The sequence below is a fragment of the Triticum dicoccoides genome, unplaced genomic scaffold, assembly GCF_002162155.2.
Source record: "Triticum dicoccoides isolate Atlit2015 ecotype Zavitan unplaced genomic scaffold, WEW_v2.0 scaffold56577, whole genome shotgun sequence".
NCBI lineage: Eukaryota > Viridiplantae > Streptophyta > Magnoliopsida > Poales > Poaceae > Triticum > Triticum dicoccoides.
This window is the reverse complement of record NW_021282430.1, coordinates 89,357-96,941: the sequence shown is the minus strand read 5'-3', so window position 1 is coordinate 96,941 and position 7,585 is coordinate 89,357. Positions and strand designations below refer to the sequence as shown.

At 45.5% G+C, this 7,585-nt stretch overlaps 1 pseudogene; it reads left to right on the top strand.

Annotated features, from left to right (window-relative positions):
* The first annotated feature begins 276 nt into the window (after positions 1-276).
* Positions 277-413, top strand: LOC119346988 (annotated as a pseudogene).
* Positions 414-7,585: the final 7,172 nt, after the last annotated feature.

Here is a 7,585-nt window from a genome sequence, read left to right as displayed (position 1 = left end):
CAATTTCGCCCGAGTTCTCTGGTATGCACAGCAGCAACAGGTTCAGAGTTTTCTGATGGGTTCTCTGTCTCGCGAGATTCTTGCACAGGTGGTTACCCTTCAGACATCGGCGGAGGTGTGGGCGGCGATCGAAGCTATGTTTGCTGCCCAAACCGAAGCACAGGCGATCAATCCTCGGATGGAACTCACAAACCTCAAGAAGGGTAACATGTCCATGTCAGAGTACTTAGCCAAGATCAAGATGCTCACGGATGAGATCGCCTGCACCGGAGCTGCCATGTCCAGAGGTGAGATCGTCTCCCAAGTTCTGGCCAGCCTCGACCTCGACTACAACCCGGTCGTGTCGGCGCTTGCTGCGCGGGTTGAACCCGTGACCGTCCAGGAGCTATACACGCAGCTTCTCAGTTTTGACGCACGCCTCGATCTTCTCCATGGGATGAACGTGCGCCAGTCTTCAGCTAACGCCGCCTCGCGTGGCCGTGGTACTGGCCGTGGGCGCGATCAGGGAAGGAACCGCAGCAACAGCAACGGTGGTGGCGGGCGCGGCCGCGGCAGCGGACCAGGTGCTCGATCCGGCGGGGGCGGCTACACCAGCACCAACGCTCCTGCCCGTTCTGGAGGGGGTGGCTTCAACAACAATCACACCTCCTCTGGACCTTCCTCAAGCAACCGTGTTCGGTGTCAATTGTGCAAGAAACCGGGCCATGAGGTCATGGACTGTTGGCATTGTTATGATGAAGACTACATTCCTGACGCCCGTCATGTCGCTGCTGCAATCAGAGAGCAAGGAGGAGATGGCACGGTCTGGTACGCCGATTCAGGGGCCACTGATCATGTCACCAACGAGCTTGAAAAACTCTCCATGAGGGAGAGATACCTCGGCAACGATCAAATACACACCGCAAGCGGTGGAGGTATGGATATTTGTCACATTGGTCAAGCATCTATTAATTCCCCTACTCTTAAACGTGATCTTATTCTAAAAGATGTCCTTCATGTTCCACAAGCCGACAAAAACCTAGCATCCATGTCTCGTTTATCTGCCGATAATAATGTTTTCTTTGAAACTCATCCAACATATTTTTTCATCAAGGATCGGGCAATGAGGGAGCTCATTCATCACGGTAGATGCATTGGAGGCTTGTATCCCATCACATCCGGAGCACTTAGTCGAAAGCGTCGTCATCAAGTTTACTCCGTCATCAAGCCCTCCTTGGCGAGATGGCATCAAAGATTAGGACATCCTTCTTCGATCATAGTCAAGCAAGTAGTGAATAAATGCAATCTTCCATTGTCATCTAGTCAAAATATTGAGTCTGTTTGTGATGCTTGTCAGTGTGTAAAGAGTCATCAACTCCCTTATCCTAAATCAAATAGTGTGTCTCGTGCTCCATTGGAACTTATTTTTAGTGATGTATGGGGTCATGCAAGAGATTCTTTTGGAAGGAAAAAAATTATTATGTTAGCTTTATTGATGACTTTAGCAAGTTCACTTGGATATATTTGCTTAAGTTTAAATCTGAAGTTCTTTCCATCTTCCAAGAATTTCAGAAACTTGTGGAGCCTTAATTCAACAGAAAGATTATTGCAGTCCAAAGTGACTGGGGAGGAGAGTATGAGAAACTCAACTCTTTCTTTCGTGACATTGGTATTAGTCATCATGTCTCTTGCCCTCATGCTCATCAGCAGAATGGCTCCGCCGAGCGTAAACATCGCCACATTGTCGAAGTAGGTCTATCCCTTCTAGCTCATGCATCCATGCCCTTAAAATATTGGGACGAAGCCTTTATTGCTGCCACTTATCTTATAAATCGTCTTCCCAGCAAAGTAATTGGTCATATTACTCCTTTGGAAAAATTGTTTCATCAAAAACCAGACTATAACTCCTTGAGAATTTTCAGGTGTGCGTGCTACCCTAATCTTCGTCCATATAATCATCACAAACTTGAGTTTCGTTCGACTCAATGTGTGTTTCTCGGTTATAGTAACCTTCACAAAGGATACAAGTGTCTTGAAATCTCTACTGGACGAATCTATATTTCTCGTGATGTTATATTTGGTGAAACAATATTCCCTTTTGAAAAACTTCATCCAAATGCCGGAGCTCTTCTTTGTGCAGAAATTGCACTTCTTCCGGAATATGTGTCTAGTCCAGATCACGGAGGTGAGTTAAATAGTGCTGATCATGTGACTAATCCTAAAGAAAATATGGTTTTTGATGGTGCAGCTTCAGGGCGTGATTTTATGCAAAGAGATGCAGCCAAAACTGTCACGGGATCCCACGAAGATTTGGGCGGCAGCAGAACAGGATCCGAGGAAAATCCCCGCGTCAGGCTTGGCACGCGATCCCAGGCGATTCCCTCGGTGTCGCATGCGCCAGCCGACGACAGCCCAGGCAGCGTGGGCCAGCCTAGCCAAACCTGCGCGGGCCAGTGCCGCTCCCCGAGTGCCACGCGTGCGGCTGATGGGCCGGTGGCCGACCAGGAGACAGGTGCGGGGCCCAGCACCAACGTCTCGCCCCGCGCATCCGAGGAGACAACCAGCGAGGGTGACACATGGCGCGGCTCCACTGGAGCGTTGATCACGAGGGAGATCCCTGTCGCCTCAGATCTGGAGCGGTCTGTCGCGGCTGATCCAGATCGGTCTGGCGCAACGGATCCGGCCGGATCTTCTGTGGTTGCAAATTCTGCTGGTGATTCTGATGTGCCAGGTATTCCACTTCGACACACGAGGTCTCGGTCTGGTATTGTTAAGAAGAAAGAATACACTGATGGCACTATAAGGTATGATAAAATTAAACGTGCTTTTCTTACTAGTATGGGTGAACCAACTCATTTGAATGATGCACTTGCTAGTAAAGAATGGAAAAAAGGCTATGGATGTTGAATATGAAGCACTTATGAAAAACAAAACTTGGCGTCTAGTACCACCAACAAAGGGCATAAATGTCATAGATTGCAAGTGGGTATACAAGATCAAGAGAAAATCTGATGGAAGCATAGACAAATATAAGGCAAGGTTAGTTGCGAAAGGTTTCAAGCAGAGATTTGGTATTGATTATGATGATAATTTTAGTCCTGTTGTTAGAGCAGCTACAATTCGACTTGTGCTATCTGTTGCGGTTTCCAAGGGTTGCAGTTTAAGGCAACTAGATGTTCAGAACGCGTTTCTTCATGGTGTTCTGGAAGAAGAGGTTTTTATGCGGCAACCACCAGGTTATGAGAACAAAAATTCACCTCATTTTGTTTGTAAGTTAGATAAGGCTTTATATGGTTTGAAACAGGCCCCAAGAGCCTGGTACTCAAGGTTGAGCACTCAGTTACAACAACTTGGGTTTACACCATCTAAGGCAGATACCTCATTGTTTTTCTATCAAAAAGGAAATGTCATTATCTATGTTTTAGTATATGTTGATGACATTATTGTTGCTAGTTCAAGTTCAGATGCTACCACTTGTTTGCTTAAGGATTTAAAGATGGAGTTTGCTCTTAAGGATCTAGGAGATTGGCATAGAAGTCAAACAGATAAAAGATGGTATACTTCTTTCACAAGAGAAATATGCTCATGACATACTCAGGAGAGTAGGGTTGGAAAACTGCAAACCTGTAAGTACACCAATCTCAACCTCAGAAAAACTCATAGTTGATAGTGGAGAAGCACTTGGACCTGAGGATGCAACAAACTATAGAAGTGTTGTGGGTGCATTACAATATTTGACTCTTACACGTCCTGATATTTCTTACTCTGTAAACAAAGTGTGTCAATATTTGCATGCACCTACTACCACTCATTGGACTGCAGTTAAAAGAATTGTAAGGTATCTGAAGTTCTCAGAAGGACTTGGACTGAGAATTGTCAAGTCTTCGTCTATGCTTGTGACTGCTTATTCAGATGCAGATTGGGCAGGATGTCCTGATGATAGAAGGTCTACAGGTGGATTTGCTGTTTTTCTGGGAACAAATCTTATATCATGGAGTGCAAGGAAACAGGCTACAGTTTCAAGGTCAAGTACTGAGGCAGAGTATAAGGCTCTAGCAAATGCCACAGCCGAAGTCATATGGATTCAAACATTGCTTTATGAGCTCGGAATTAAGACTCCACAAGCTGCAAGATTATGGTGAGATAATATTGGTGAAACCTATCTTTCAGCTAATCCTATTTTTCATGCACGTACTAAACATATTGAGGTTGATTTTCACTTCGTCGGAGAAAGAGTAGCTCGCAAACTGCTTGACATACAGTTTATACCCACTGGTGATCAACTGGCTGATGGCTTTACAAAACCTCTCACTATGAGGAGACTTGATGAGTTTAAGTTCAATCTCAACCTTGGAATAGCATAGGTTTAGATTGAGGGGGAGTGTTGGAATATTTGTATAGAGACAGAGTTGTATAGAGAGAGAACTTCTCCTGTTTAAACCTGTATCTCATCTCTATCTCTTCTTCTGTTCCAAACTCTACCGATCGATCTGTCGATCGTTTTTTTCTTGTAAGCCACGGCAATGCCCATATAAATACAAGTGCAGCCCGAGCAAAGGGTTTAACGCTTCCCAATAATCTTACACATGTTATTTCTATCTCAATGCCATGGATAATAGAATCAAAATTTCCATTCTGAATTTTTTAACAAATGAAAAGGCCAAAAGAATGATATTGAGTTTTGTGGCAATGACGGTTGATTAGTTTTAAATGTATATTGTGCATATACAAAACTAATAGAACAAACAAAGCAGGGTTCTGATGATGTTAATCTGTTATCATTGTGTAATGGAAATATATAACATATAACCTCCAGGCCCTTCCTCTGAAACCATCTTCCCTTATGGATAAACTCCTGCTCCAGTACTTCATCATTTGGGCTGTAACCAGCACTGCAATGCAAGAATGTATCAAATACATTAACATTGTACGGAGCATCAAGTTTGAGAGTTGCCCAAAGAAGCCTAACTACTATTGTTCGTCTAATAAATATTTACTGTAGCCACATCAACTCGTCTAACACTTGGTAGTAGGAAACAACATCAGCAGCCTCAATCGCCAAAGCTCAGGCCACTCCGACGAAAAAGTAGTGTTATTTTGATTGCTGTTTTTAAGCTCTCACCTCTATCACCTCTATCAGCCAAGAATTCTGCGCCTCGACAATACTCTCAACGCGTCCTCAGTTTGACAGTAGAGTGATGGCGGAACATCGCTTAATAGTTTACCTTTGTTTCTCTAAACATTTCATATGTACAGTTACCTCTAGAATGGCCACTCAGTTCAAAGAAGTGCTAAGTGCTCCGCTGTCCCTTGAAACTTCACATTTGGAGCACTAGGAGACGACGTTGTTTGTTCTAGTGTTTTGGATCTTCGAAGAAATTAAACAGTGCTTCTTACTTGTGTCGAAAGTGCCTGCATTTGTTTTATTCAAGCACGTAGTTGGTACTTTTCTTGGTTTATCTCACACATGCTAATTGACTGTGAAATACTCTCGGGCTCTTTGAATTATGTTCTATGAGGCTGGCGATTCATATATGTACATTTCTGGCCTGGCTGTATGGTTTCTAGTCCATTTGACGTGGGGAGTAAGATGCAAAGACATGATGCTTCCAGGGGGCAAGATGCAAATGTACCAAGGGGCCATACTGAAATTGATTCGTTAATTGATCCTGCCCCTTCATGCATATCCGACGCACCTAGAGGTCCTGGAGCAGCGTATCACTCAAAAGGCTGGAGCACCTGATATTTTCCCTAGGCGTTGTCTCCTCGTAGTCAGAGCGGGGAGCGGTGTTGGGCGGGTGAGCTCGGGTGGTGGTGGCATCGGGTGGGAGAGGTCGGGCCGGTGAGGGAGATCGGCGGCGGTGTGGGAACTCGGGCACAGAGTAGGCAAAAACTTAGTGTGAGCAAGATAGTAGCGACGAGTTGAGAGCATCTCTAGCAGACCCCTTAAAACCGCGACCTTTATAAGCGGGATAAGGATCGAGAAAATCGCATTTTAAGGGCCGAAATCGGCTGCGACGGAACAGAGCCCGCAAACCCGAGTGGTAAAAGAGAATATCCGGGGTTTGCGGGCTCTATTCCGCGTGCTTCCGAGTTGGGCCCTCAAACCATAAAAGCACAAAAATAAATTAACCGCGAATTTGAACAAGTAAAACATAAATGCCGAGAATTTAAACATGATCTTGCCACCACCACACAGTTTTGGCGGCATTTAAACATAGTTCTTGCGCCACAATCCAAAAGAGATTGCATCCGTCATCATTGGCACAACCCAAAGATGCATCCATCATCATCATCATCACAAGATGGAATCTTCACCACCACCATTACTACCACCACTTGCCAACCACTATGCTCAGCAAACCTTGGCACCGTATGGCCTCTTCTGGCTAGCCTCCTCCTCTCCTAGATCTCCAACCTTGACAAGTCATGCCATTCTTTGGTGACCTCGTCTCTCATTTCGGTTCATCATCATGATCTTGTTCTCCTCTTGAAGAAGTTTGGCCATGGCTTTGTCCTCCTCGGCCTTGCCTCTTCTCGCCTCAATGGCAACCTTGCGGTCGGTCTCCACCGTGAATAGTTGCCACTTCTCTTGCTTCTCTTGAACCTTTTTCTCGGCCAACTTCTTTTTTGCCTCCAATGTCTTGATCACCAATATCTCATTGGACTTGACCATGTCATCTAGCTTCTCCCGCAAGCTTGATGCCTCCATTTCCTTCTCGATCCTGTCTTTGGCTTTCTTGTTTCCATCGGGCTTTGTTCTTGTTTCTTGGGCCATCGCCGTCTTCATCATCATCATCGTCATCCATCTTGGTGAGTGCACCTCTCTTCGGTGGGGATTCTTTGTCAATCACCTTCCACTTCTCACTATTTTTGAGAAGTTCCCAACAATGCTCTAGTTGAATGCCTTTTTGCATGAAGCTTCCATGTCCTTGTATCTTTCTTGCGCAATTTTGTCCTACAAAATGGAAACAATGTCAAATTATGCAACCGCTCCGAGTTGCACAAAAGATTTGCGCTACTTGAGACATGAAAATGAACTCACATAATCGGCTTCGACGACACCACTTGGAGGTGCATTGCGGACTTGCGTCAAGCAAGCAGCCCAACGGCTACAAATCGGCTTGATCACGTGCCAACAACCTTGAAGAGACCGAAAGGTGTGTGGCGTCCGGTTGGGATACTTTGACATCATGCAAAAGAATTGATCATCGATCCTTTGTCAATACCGCTTCGCGGTTTCGTCGGTGCCGGTGCACGCATCAAGAGACACCGACTCCCAAGCCTTGATCAAAACTTTATCTTCCAATGGAGTGTAGTTCTTCGATCTTGCACGTTTTGCTTGCACTTCGTTGTACACCCCCTCGTCAACCTCCTCCACATCATCTTCTTCTCCGTGACCGTGCACGCCACCATCCATCTCAGTGTAACTAAAGTCACCAATCGGGGCGCGATCGATGTCGACGGTGTTGTCGTCCAACATTTGCACGAAGTCGGCAGTCGCATCATGCATACCGGCGCTACAATTGCACTCCACAGGTCACGTGCAAGCGGAATGAACCAAAATGAAAGAAGTGATGGAAATTGAAGAATTATACCTTGCGCC